We start from the raw sequence: 12500 nt of genomic DNA, 5'->3' as shown, positions 1-12500 counted from the left end.
ATGGATAGAAAAAAACGTAAGTTCAAACAACAAACGACCCATTTCCTTCAAAGATATCTTAGGACTGCAACATTGCAACATCTTCCATACGTCTGGCATTGCGGATGGCCGACTATGAATATCCAGACTGGTGCAATGTGGTCAAGTGTTCAAAGTTTGGCCAAAATCAATCGTGAAGTCAAAAAGATATATTTTGCCCCAAAAATATTTCAGAACAGAATGGTGCACAGAACTTAATTCAATATAAGCCCTTAAGTCACAGTGAAATAAAAAATAAGGAAATTAATCAATCAATTTCCTACAGACAGTTTTTATTCTAAGCGAACTCGAAACTGTGTACAGCTGCAAAAACACCGCCATCTCCAGGTGAACAACACATGCATCCAACCGCCCCAGGGTTGGAGGGTTTTCTAAATCCAGTGCTTTTGGGCAAAGATAATATATATATATATATATATATATATATATATATATATATATATATATATATATATATATATATATATATACTGTATATGTGTGTGTGTGTGTGAATTTGATAACCATTCAAATGGATTGTCAAATCAACATTACATGAAATCTGAGAAATTAGATTTTTTTTTTCATTACACGCAAATAGTAAAATTCAATTCTTTTCTGAGTAATTTACATTTGCTAACTTTACTCAGGTTTTTATTTGTGGGGACAAATCATATTGAAATCAAAGCAAATCTTCAAGAACAAAGCCTAAGATGAAATCGAAATGATTCGCTCCAAAAATTACGAAAAAGTATAGGAATAAAATTCCTAATTCGACAGCACATTTTCCGGCATTGTTGAGCTTCCTATCTCATCTAAGCGTACCTGGAGAGCCCCAAAAGACAAGAAAATAACAACGAAGGCATCATTATTACTCAGTGTACGCGACCCGTCAAAATGACGGCTAAATATTTAGATATGCACGCGCGCACACAAACACACACACACGTTCAACCCTTCCCACTCTCTCTCTTTCTCTCTCCCTTTTCATTACTACAACCCTCTCAACAAGGGCCTCACACTGACGGACCTGGGGGAAACCAAACATAAAATAAGGCAATAAGGGTATAATTACCCCCTCTCCCCCAATACGAAGGACAAGGAGAGACCGAGTAATCATACGTTTGGCAAATGCCAGTCAGCGTGACAGGAAAGAAATATTTAGAGCCAGATAATTGCTCTTTATTGTATATGGGAGATGAACATAATGAAATATAACCAAATAAATACAAATGTACAAGAAGAGGCTTTTGTAATATCGAAAAATATTTTATCAATAAATAACAATCATCATATACTATTATTATTGTCATTATTATTATTAATAGCTAAGCTACAACCCTAGTTGGAAAAGCAAGATGCAATAACGCCAAGAGCTCCAATAGGGAAAATAGCCCAGTGAGTAAAAGAAATAAGGAAATAAGTAAACTAAAAGAAGTAATTAACAATAGAAATTAAATATTTTAGGAATAGTAACAACATTAAAATAAAGCTTTCATAAATAAACAATTAAAACTTCAAAAAGGAAAAAAAAACAAGATGAATAGAAACGACAGAATAATGTGCCCTAGTGTTACCGTGGTTATTATTACTGCCATAACCATTTTCATTACAACCCCACGCGGCAACAACCCTAGTAGTAAATGTTGACCTAATATTTGAGTTATGGATTGTTACAAAAACAAGCGATGGGGCCAATCATTAAGAAATAAAAGACGGAGGAAAAGAAAAAATGAGAGAAGAAACCCAGAGCTGAAAGTAAACATGTAAAGAATACTATAAAGACACCATAGAAGTAAGAGTAATTAAAAATGCTAAATGTATAGCCTATGTATGAAAGTATTAAAAGTATATGCTTTAATACTTATTTCACCATTAAAAGTCTTTACCATTAAGACTTTAAATATTTGCACAATTACAAGTCTTTAAATATTTGCACAATTAAAGTATATGGTTTAATACTTATTTCACCATTAAAAGTCTTTACCATTAAGACTTTTAAATATTTTCACAATTACAAGTCTAAATATTTGCACAATTAAGTCTACATGTATGCCCACGTAAGTATAAATATTTGCACAATTACAAGTCTTTAAATAATTTCACAATTATAAGTCTTTAAATATTAGCACAATTACAAGTCTTTAAATAATTGCACAATTACAAGTCTTTAAATATTAGCACAATCAAGTATTTACATGTATTCACACTGAAGTCTTTAAATACTAGCACATTTAAGTCTTTCAATATTTGCACACTTATGTTTTCATTTATTTGCATAATCAAGTCCTCAAATATGTGGACAATTAAAGTCTTCAAACATCTGCACAATTAAGTCTTCAAATATTTAAAGAAGTCTTCAAATGTGTGCACAATTAAGTCTTCAAATGTTTACACACTCATGTCTTCAAATATGTGAACAATTCAGTCCTTAAACGCAATTGCAGCATCAAGTATTTATCTTAGTCATCTATATACGGCGAAATATCAGCGTCATCGAAAATCCCACAGCTCACAGCTACTGTGTGACCACGCTGCTACACCCATTTCAAAGAAAGCAACCCTTTATTGGCAAAAGGCCACGAGCGGTCGCCCTTTTTTTATATGAAAATGGTTTCCTTTTTATTTTCTATTCTTATTTTAGAGAGATCATTTAATCATGATACAACGATGTTATGCTTTAATAACTAGACTGAATATGAAAGTATTTGAAATTAATAATTTGAAATTCTATACCTTCAAAAAGTAATATTTTAATTTTCTTGACTATTTCTAACCACTATCCGTGAAGTATATTCTTTAAAAGTTTCTCCATGTGTACTTGTTTTTTTTAACCAATGTCAGTTGCAAAAACATGAACAAATGTTTTACCCGCAGTACCTTGAAAGACTTTTAATTGAATTTTTATAAATTTTCTACTGGACAATAACAGTATTATTTTGCGAGCGACGAAAACACGAACATTTTCTAGAAATGAAAATTAAGTATCCAGTTCAATTAAGAATCTTGAACAAAAAGATGATTCAAACACCCCCAAAACAATACTTTAACTACTACTAAAGCAAATAATAATAATAATAATAATAATAATAATAATAACAACTGCAAGACACTTCCGGCAACGAGCATAGACGGTGTTCATGATACGGTCACACTATCATCTAGAAGAGCAAGAGGCATAAAACGCAAGGGTCGAGAATTAAGGGCAATCATGTGCAACTTGGGCACTTCCTCGGTTACTGCCTCCGGGTTTAACGTTCTTATGTATATGCAAACTCTGTGGACTTGATCGCTTTAAACACTTTTAGGACCAGTATGTACTATAAAATAGCTCCCACTAGACAGCTGAAAGACTGAAGATATTAAGACTTTCAAGAGGAAACTAAAGACTTTAGGACCACTATACACTAATACAATAAGTTCGCACAAGACATCAGAAAGATAAAAAATCAAGACTTTCAAGAGGAAACTAAAGACTTTAGGACCGAAATCAGGACTTTCAAGAGGAAACTAGAGACTCTAGGACCATTATACACTATACAATAGCTCCTACTAAACATCCAAAAAGACTAGATATTAAGCCTTTCAGGAGGAAACTTTAGACTTTAGGACCACTATACACTACAATAGCTCCAACTGGAAGTCTGAAAGACTGAAGAAATTATGACTTTCAAGAGGAAACTAAAGACTTTAGGACCACTATACACTATAAAATAACTCCCACTAGACAGATGAAAGACTGAAGATATTAAGACTTTCAAGAGGAAACTAGACTTATGGACCACTATACACTAATGCAATAAGTTCGCACAAGACATCAGAAAGAAAAAAAATCAAGACTTTCAAGAGGAAACTAAAGACTTTAGGACCACTATACACTATACAACAGCTCCCACTAGACATCCGAAAGACTGAAAATATTAAGACTTTCAAGAGGAAACTAAAGACTTTAGGACCACTATACAGTATAAAATAGTTCCCACTAGATATCCAAAAGACTGAAGACTTTCTTGATTCCTAAGTACTTTGACAGTGTGAATTTTACAATAAACGAGCAATATGCAGTGTGAAATGATGAAAGTCTTGGAATGTACAAGATAAGATGACTGTAGACTGTGATGGTCCTGTAGAGAGTAGGGTTCCCTTGTAGTATAGGACGAGAAAAGGAGCCCTTACAGTAAAGTACAGGAAATCAGCCCGTGAATTAAATTAAGTACAGAAAAGCAGCCCTTTCAATAAAGTAAGGACAGAAAAGCAGCCCTTAAAGTAAAGTAAGTAAACACATTTAGAACCGCTCTGTCCAATATGCGATCCTATTCCATATTTTTTAAGGCTTTAGCATTCCCTCTGTTAAATCGGTATACACTTTCTATTAGATTTCGAGATACATTGTGACACTTGGAAAATATAACAATACAATTTTCACAGTTTGGTTTTCTTGTGTTATTATTTTTAATACTTGCTAAGCTACAGCCCTAGTTGGAAAAGCAGAATGCAGAGGGCTCCAACAGGGAAAATAGCCCAGTGAGGAAAGGAAATAAGGAAACTACAAGCTAAGTAATTAACAATAGAAATAAAATAACTTAAGAACAGTAACAACATTAAAATAAATACAAACTATAAAAACTTCATGACAAAAACAAACAAGAGGAAGAGAAAATACTAATCCTTTTCTTCTTTGGAGGTAAGACCTCACCCTGGCCTCTTGTTTGTCAGACCGCTTATTTGCGCAGAAATCCAATTGAAAATTTTGTATCAACCCTTCTGCAATTCGCACTTGACATATACTAATTGTTTCGGCTATCCGAGTTATATTGTAGTAGCAGCTACTGTGCGACAGAGCATTAAAAAATAAAATACTATTTTTTTCATGCATCCGTCACAAATAATAGTTTTACTTTCATTCTTTAAAATGCCAAATTCATTTTTGACAGAAAATACTTTTGGTAAAAATATTTCACAATTTATTCATAAATACTTTTAAAAAAGACCTTATCATCCGAATAATTCTATTAAAGATCAGCCTTTTGAGAAAATTAATGGATTAACTAAATAAACATCTTCAAATTTTATCAAACCTGACTACTGGAACCAAAATCCTACATAAATAACTTGTTTCCTATTTATAGATTGATATTCTCTCTCTCTCTCTCTCTCTCTCTCTCTCTCTCTCTCTCTCTCTCTCTCTCTCTCTCTCTACGAATGGAAATCAGTCCATTTAATATCTGTGCCAACAGTACATAGATAATACAATTGCTTGCACATCCAAAGGTTGAAGACCGAAAAAAAAGACAAATGATAAAAATCTCAGAAGCCCAGAAAAGCCAGTTATATGATAAAAATCTCATGCGTGGCATCCACCAGAACTTTGAAAACTGCAAGCCAGTTACTGATACTATCTGCTCTACACACACAGACCTTACATTGTCAACCACTTTCATTAAGATTGCCAAAGTATAACATGTGTACGTGTGCTACCACTAAAAACAATTTATAAAATACCAGTAATGGTACTTATATTTATGGCTCTCAAACCAGAGCTAATATCCATAAGATTTCAATCTATTAATTAAAACCCCACCAAAAAATTGAAGTACAGTAACTCACCAAGGCTAATGCTAATTCATCTAGGTTAATATCAACATTAAACTACTCTAGTCCAAACCAGTAATCATGTGACCCTAGGTCCTTTAAACAATTATATTTGAAGGACCTTGATGTGACCATAGATATCCTATTTGCTATTGTCCACCCAGCCACCTGCTTATCTTTAAAAAAAATCAACTTTCTACCCATCATTGTTTAAAGCACTTCTCTAGCTATAGGTTCCCTTACCTGGATGTCTGCCCCAACAATCACTCCATTTTAATAAACAATTGGTCATTTTCATGTCTCAAACTGAACAGTCATGTGTTGAAGTTTTTGTGAATTTTTAGATTTAAAAGAAGGTGACTTGCATCACTAAGCATTAAGTTTGATACTCCAAAAGTAGGCTTTCCTCACGTGCATGTATGATGAGCAGGCTGTTTCTAAAATTTGCTATAAGCACAAGACAAAATCTCAAAATTTGAAGCATAGGAGTGGAACTTTTTTAAGACCAATGTAAGGCTAGGTATGGAGATAATGGGCATTTACAAATAAACACATTGAAGTTCTTCCAGCAATTAAAAAGACTATAGGGGTGAAAACACAAAAAAATACTCTCCTAGCTTCTATGATCACAATTCAATTACTGTTTACCAGGATAAAACAACTGATTTGCTTCACTAACTATCCAATGATGCAGTACTGTCCACACTAACCACCAAAGATTGGTTAAAACATCATACAACACTGAAACTTCATAAAGCAGGGAGCTCATAAGTTTCACCCTACTATTATCACAAAACAGATTCCACATGAAGAATAAGAAAGAACACTCCACAGTGAGTTACCCCTCTGTTCATGAGCATTAATTCTATAAATGACAATATATCCAATGCCCCTACAAATAATCAAGATATTACAAGAAATCAACGTCTGGTATTACACAACTTTACTAACAAAGAAAATAATGTTAACCATCAAATCTTAAGACAAAAACTAAAATGTGGAAATCAGCTGTACAATGCATTCCTAAATAGATGAAAAGACTATATTGAAGATTTGAAAAGATTAGTGTAATGCAAAGAATATTTATATAAGTGACTATTAGGGATATAAAAAGTAAATACCATAAAGAGATATTAAGGATAGTATATAAACATGTTCATGAGAATAAAAGTGAAATAATGCAGTATGTATTGCAAAAACATGGAAACCCTAACATTAAAGTCATAAACTGACTAACTATTATTATTGTTACTAGACAAGCTACAGCCACAATTAGAAAAAACAGAATGCTACAAGCCTAAGGGCTCCAACAAGAAAAGCAGTTAAAAAATCATAAGACCAGCTGTGTACATTATAAAATAAAATCATGAAAAGTTTTCTTTGTGTTACCCTCTGTAGGTAAATTAGTTTATGATAACTCTGATCAGTTACAATATTATACATTCAAATGTAATGTTAAGTGACTCTAAACAGCAACATTACCCATCTTCAATTAAATAATATAACTCATGTTGCCATTAATAATTCATTCAAGCATATCAAGAAGCTGGGAAGGAACATACAGTACTGTATTGGTTTTAGAACCTGGGAAGGAACATTCAGTACTGTATTGGTTTTAGAACCTGGGAAGGAACATTCAGTACTGTATTGGTTTTAGAACCTGGGAAGGAACATTCAGTACTGTATTGGTTTTAGAACCTGGGAAGGAAAATTCAGTACTGTATTGGTTTTAGAACCTGGGAAGGAACATTCAGTACTGTATTGGTTTTAGAACCTGGGAAGGAAAATTCAGTACTGTATTGGTTTTAGAACCTGGGAAGGAACATTCAGTACTGTATTGGTTTTAGAACCTGGGAAGGAACATTCAGTACTGTATTGGTTTTAGAACCTGGGAAGGAACATTCAGTACTGTATTGGTTTTAGAACCTGGGAAGGAACATTCAGTACTGTATTGGTTTTAGAACCTGGGAAGGAACATTCAGTACTGTACTGGTTTAAGAACCTTGGACATACGTCCAAGCACTGGGACCAGAGAGATACATTACTTAAAATACGAATCAAAATCAAATCTTATGGGTCCAGCAGCAAGCTTTCATACTATGAAAAACTAAACGTCGGACCACAAAATAAGGAGGCAAGGCACCCAAAGTCATGACATGAGCATGAGAAAATACTTTACAGTACTTCAAACACGAGTCAAAGCTCTTAGACAAATAACGTGAGGAATACCACCAGCTAATCACCACTAAAACAGAAGCCATAAACTCAAATAAGCAGCCGTTGGACCAGATGCATGGGTGTTCTCTCTCAGAATCTTAACATAGCAATCTCATGACCAACATATGAACATGCAACTGAACATTTGATAACTTAAAAGTAAGCAGTACACAGCTCACCGGAGAATGCGCAAAAACAGGTGCACTAGCAGCTGATGTCTGAAAGGTAGACGTTTTATGGCTTTTGGGTCCACATGCAACAACAACTGTACAGACAGATGTCACATCCAAAATAAGCCTCTCGAAAATGCAGAAATGGTACTACAAACAAGTGGAAGTGCAGAATCAAATGCTAAAAAATCCAAATGGTTATTAGAAACTTTGCATTAACTGCCAAATCATGAAGAAAACCAATGATTGGTGAATAATGTTGCCAAACATACAGTAAGGTTTACTAAAACCATAAGTGTCTTGCGATTGCATGGAAGTGTAGCAAAGCTGAGTGAAATTTGTTAATGGCAAATCTGATCTTAAGAGGCTTAGCTAATCTAGAATGAACCACAAGTAAATAGATTCCTTTGAGAGCAAACAGATCTATATCTTGTGATATATTGTACACTAATTAAATCAACAGCTAGCAATTCCTGAAATGACACTTGAACAGAGAGGAGGAAAGAATTAGTGGATGACCAGGTACTTTGCTCCCAATGCCAGTTTTTATGAGTATATTGCATACAAAGATTTGGGCACTGAAAGACTAACAAAGTAAAGCAAGATTCAGTAAAACAAAACATATTTTGTTATCAGCATTCAAGGAGATAGTTAAATAATACCTTAATTTATTAATATCCGGTAAGATTTAAGCTTCAATCTGAGAGGAATTAGAGAAAGACTGGGTGTTTGAGGAGAAAGCAGGATTAGGTGTTGAGGCAATAAACCTTACATAAGAAAAACTTCTAAAAAATCAATAACAAACAAAACCTAAAAGATAATACCCCACCCGGGTCGTGGTGGCGGCCTGTTGGTAACGTCCTTGCCTGGTGATTGCCAGACTAGGGTTTGAGTCCCGCTCAAACTCGTTAGTTCCTTTGATCGCTGCAACTTCACCATTCTTGTGAGCTAAGGATGGGGGTTGGGGGAGTCTATAGGTCTATCTGCTGAGTCATCAGCAGCCATTGCATGGCCCTCCCTGGTACCAGCTTGGATGGAGAGGAGGCTTGGGTGTTGATCATATGTATATATAGTCAGTCTCTAGGGTATTGTCCTGCTTGATAGGGCAATGCCACTGTCCATTGCCTCCGCCATTCATGAGCAGCCTTTAAACCAGCAAAGTTGGACTGATAAAAGCATTAACTTTTTTCTATTCTTGTCATTAAGCTGGCACTTGAAACAAGTATATGGGTACTGAAAAGTAAATAGATTACAATTCGTTGAAAAGTCTACCTGCAGTCATAAACACCCACTGTCTGGCCCTCCAGTACCAAACAGAATGAATCTGCGCTGTCACTTGATTCGACCACTTAGACCTTTAAAAAGCATATGAAAATACAATACTGTACTGTATTTAAGACGGAGTTAGAAGAAACTAGGAATCACTTCAAAATACAGAGAATAATAATCGGCTTGTCCTTGTGAAAGATGAAGCAAATACAGGTCAAGTATAATGCAATAAGAAGCTTTATACAAAGTACATTATCTGCTGATCTTGAATAAAATGTCAACGAAGTTATCAAGTCAAGAAATAAGGGAGTCACTACAAAGTGTACCTGAAAGCCTTACTAAGCATTTGATGATACTACAGAGTAACAGTTATGAGAGAAGAGCAAGAGTAGTGTAGGAATGGATGTTCCTTCAAGTTTCTATATACCAATAACTTGGAGTTACCAGAGAAAAGAATGAAGGGAGATATAGAAATAGGTAATTGTGATGGGAAAGTCCAATGGCAATTATGGCGACAAAAAAGGAAGCAAAAAGGTATTTTCTGGAAGTTGGTTAAATTCATGTTATATTGAAAGGTCACACCATGAAGTAGGCACACTCCTTTCTAATTGCACTTTTAGTGTTATGACATTGTAGCAATGTGTTACCACATTCAAAGAATATTATCATACTGTACCATAATTACTATTTGCATCAAAATGAGATGTGTAAACAGGTCTTGTTGACAATTGCAATGATGAATTACCTATTCTATGCAAACTTTTAAATTATATTAGATACATAGAAGCAAACATTAGACTGCTGGGCATTAGACCTATGCAATTTAATGATCGATGGCCTAAGAGACTGAATACATTGTATTCGCCTGTTTTCCATCACACGCAATTCAGTAGACATTTCATACCATGATTCTTATTATAAGGTCAAAGACAAGATAGATATATTTGTGTTTGTTTTCTACAATACAGTATTATGTTTGACAAACTTACCTAAGTGAAAATCACTAACATAGGCCTAGCTTTTGGCAAGCCACAAGCACAGGGCTTTATAATACCAGAAATTGACAGGCTACAAAATTAGTTTGGTCACTAAAACTTCAATTTTACCTTTTAAGCTCTTAAAATTTCCATTAAAAATATGGTAAAATTACGATAGAACCCCACCCAACGATATTATTGTAATTTATATTTTTGTCTGATAAATTACGAAAAACAACAATTCTTAAAAATACATTATCGGCACAAATGCATAATAAGAGAAAAAATTAAATTCAATCTCAACTTACATTAGAGAAATATGGCCTAACCTAAGGGCACCCAATTGTCACCTTACTCAAGTCGGTGTTTATTATCAGGGGGGGAGAGGGGTGTTAACTTATGTCTAGTATTGGTGGTTATTGGTTGCGTCCACTGTTCTACAAACTAATTGAAACAAAACTAGGATTTCCTTTAATTCCATTATCAAAACCTAATCTGTAATAAGCCCGAGCACTTAAAATACAGACGTAGGTACTGTATAATAAATTCTAAAAAACTACAATTAAAGCAGAATACACTTTGCAATACAGTACTCTAAATAATGGGAGTGCATGTATAACAGCAGCTTCTTGTGTGTATGATGATGGCCGACTAAGAATACGTCGGTGCAAAGGGGCGTCACCCCCCCTGTTAGTTAAGTAGGTAAGGACTACAATTAAAGCAGAATACACTGTGCTATACTCTACATAATAGGGGTGTATGTATAATGACGGCCACCTGTTTGTATGCATGATGGACGACTAAGAATATGGCAGTGTAAGGGGGTATGCCGCCCCCTTAGGTAAGTAGTTAAGGACAGCTTGTAGGTTAGGTTAGGAGGGGGAAAGTTTCGGTTAATTGGTGTCAATTTACTATGCACGTCGGAAGAACTGTCCGCTGATATACAAAGGCCCCAAATAATGTATACAAAAAAATAAATTTTAGGCCAAAAAGTTTTCCCGGTTTGACAGGACCAAAAGTGGGTGTGCCCAAATCAATCTTAAAAAGACGAGTTTTATCTATAAGACATTAATATATAGCAGGATATTACTATACCATCTGCGAGAGGGTGAAAATTGTTGAATATTTTTAGGCATATGGATGAACATACGGTAAGGGGGAGGGGAAATGCCGTCTACCTTACCTAGGTCTATTGCAACCTTCGACAGCCGTCAACTATTTAAATTTATCTTTAGCCTAAACAATGTAATCCTATTTAATTACTGCAATTTGTAATTATCAATTAATTATAGTTCTGCATTCACATAAACTTCATTTTACATGAATCTTTCTGATTAAATTACGATAGCTTAACCTTGTGTCTTTCGGTAAGCCAACTTGCGGAGTCTATATTTCACCTAAGAGAACGGGAAAATAAGGGTATATTAAAAGATCTAATAGATCTATTAGATATAATCTACATTTAAACATAAAAATTACTTGAAGAATGTTCAAATGGCGCTTAAAACACGGCCTTTAGTCCCATCAAAATCTGACACACCCAGGGACCAGCCCACCAGACGACCCAACCAGCCCCACCTTCTTTCAAAACCGGCTGATTATCTCTACGATTCTTTATCAAATACAGATCAAAAACTCCCCACTTACCTTTAATTAGCTGCACCTGGGCTCAAGCTGCCAAAGAACCAGCGACGGTTCCTTTTCAGGTAAGAATTAACTAATATTATATAAGACTTTCTGCGAACATTTACTTTAGCTTGTCCAAAGATGAAGAATCTCAATTGGTGTGAAACGCAAGCGAGGGTAAAATTGTTTATGTTCAAATTCCTCGGGAACAATAGATTTATTTTTCATAGGCTGCAACTCTCATTCATTATGTTTCTTTAATATAAATTTCTGTATTTAAAATACCATATTAGTTCAATAACCATGTAAATAGGAAAAAAAGAGTGACATAAACCTCAAAAAAGGCGTAAAGAATGTTTTTTTCTTTCTTTTGTAACTAAAGTGTTTTAATTAGTATAATTTTTATGCATTTACATGTAAATTATATTTTTAATCACAATATTTCCACGTCATTCTCGTTACATTATTTAAAGAGGAAAATAAGTCATTTTGTCCGATTAGTTATATCATACACCAACGAAGTTATGCAGTTGTTGTTTTTCTTGTTGCTGCTGCTGCTGTTGTTGTTGTTGTCACCGTAAACCATGCCTTTAAAACGGCTCTGGAGTAACGCCATGATGTCAAAGTCTGT

The 12500-nt window shown here is 34.5% G+C and overlaps 1 protein-coding gene across 7 annotated transcripts in view; it reads right to left on the bottom strand.

The window, feature by feature from the left end:
• Positions 1 to 12044, bottom strand: part of hts (adducin 1-like protein hts) — a 103163-nt gene extending 91119 nt beyond the window's left edge. For all 7 annotated transcript variants that reach the window (XM_068380547.1, XM_068380549.1, XM_068380550.1 and 4 more), the window contains exon 1: positions 11891 to 12044. The gene's annotated coding sequence lies outside the window, so the exon portion shown is untranslated. The remainder of the gene's footprint in view (positions 1 to 11890) is intronic.
• Positions 12045 to 12500: the final 456 nt, after the last annotated feature.

This window comes from Palaemon carinicauda, chromosome 9 (assembly GCF_036898095.1).
Source record: "Palaemon carinicauda isolate YSFRI2023 chromosome 9, ASM3689809v2, whole genome shotgun sequence".
Classification (NCBI taxonomy): domain Eukaryota; kingdom Metazoa; phylum Arthropoda; class Malacostraca; order Decapoda; family Palaemonidae; genus Palaemon; species Palaemon carinicauda.
Note: the sequence above shows the minus strand (reverse complement) of the source record. Positions and strands in the feature narration are given on the sequence as shown.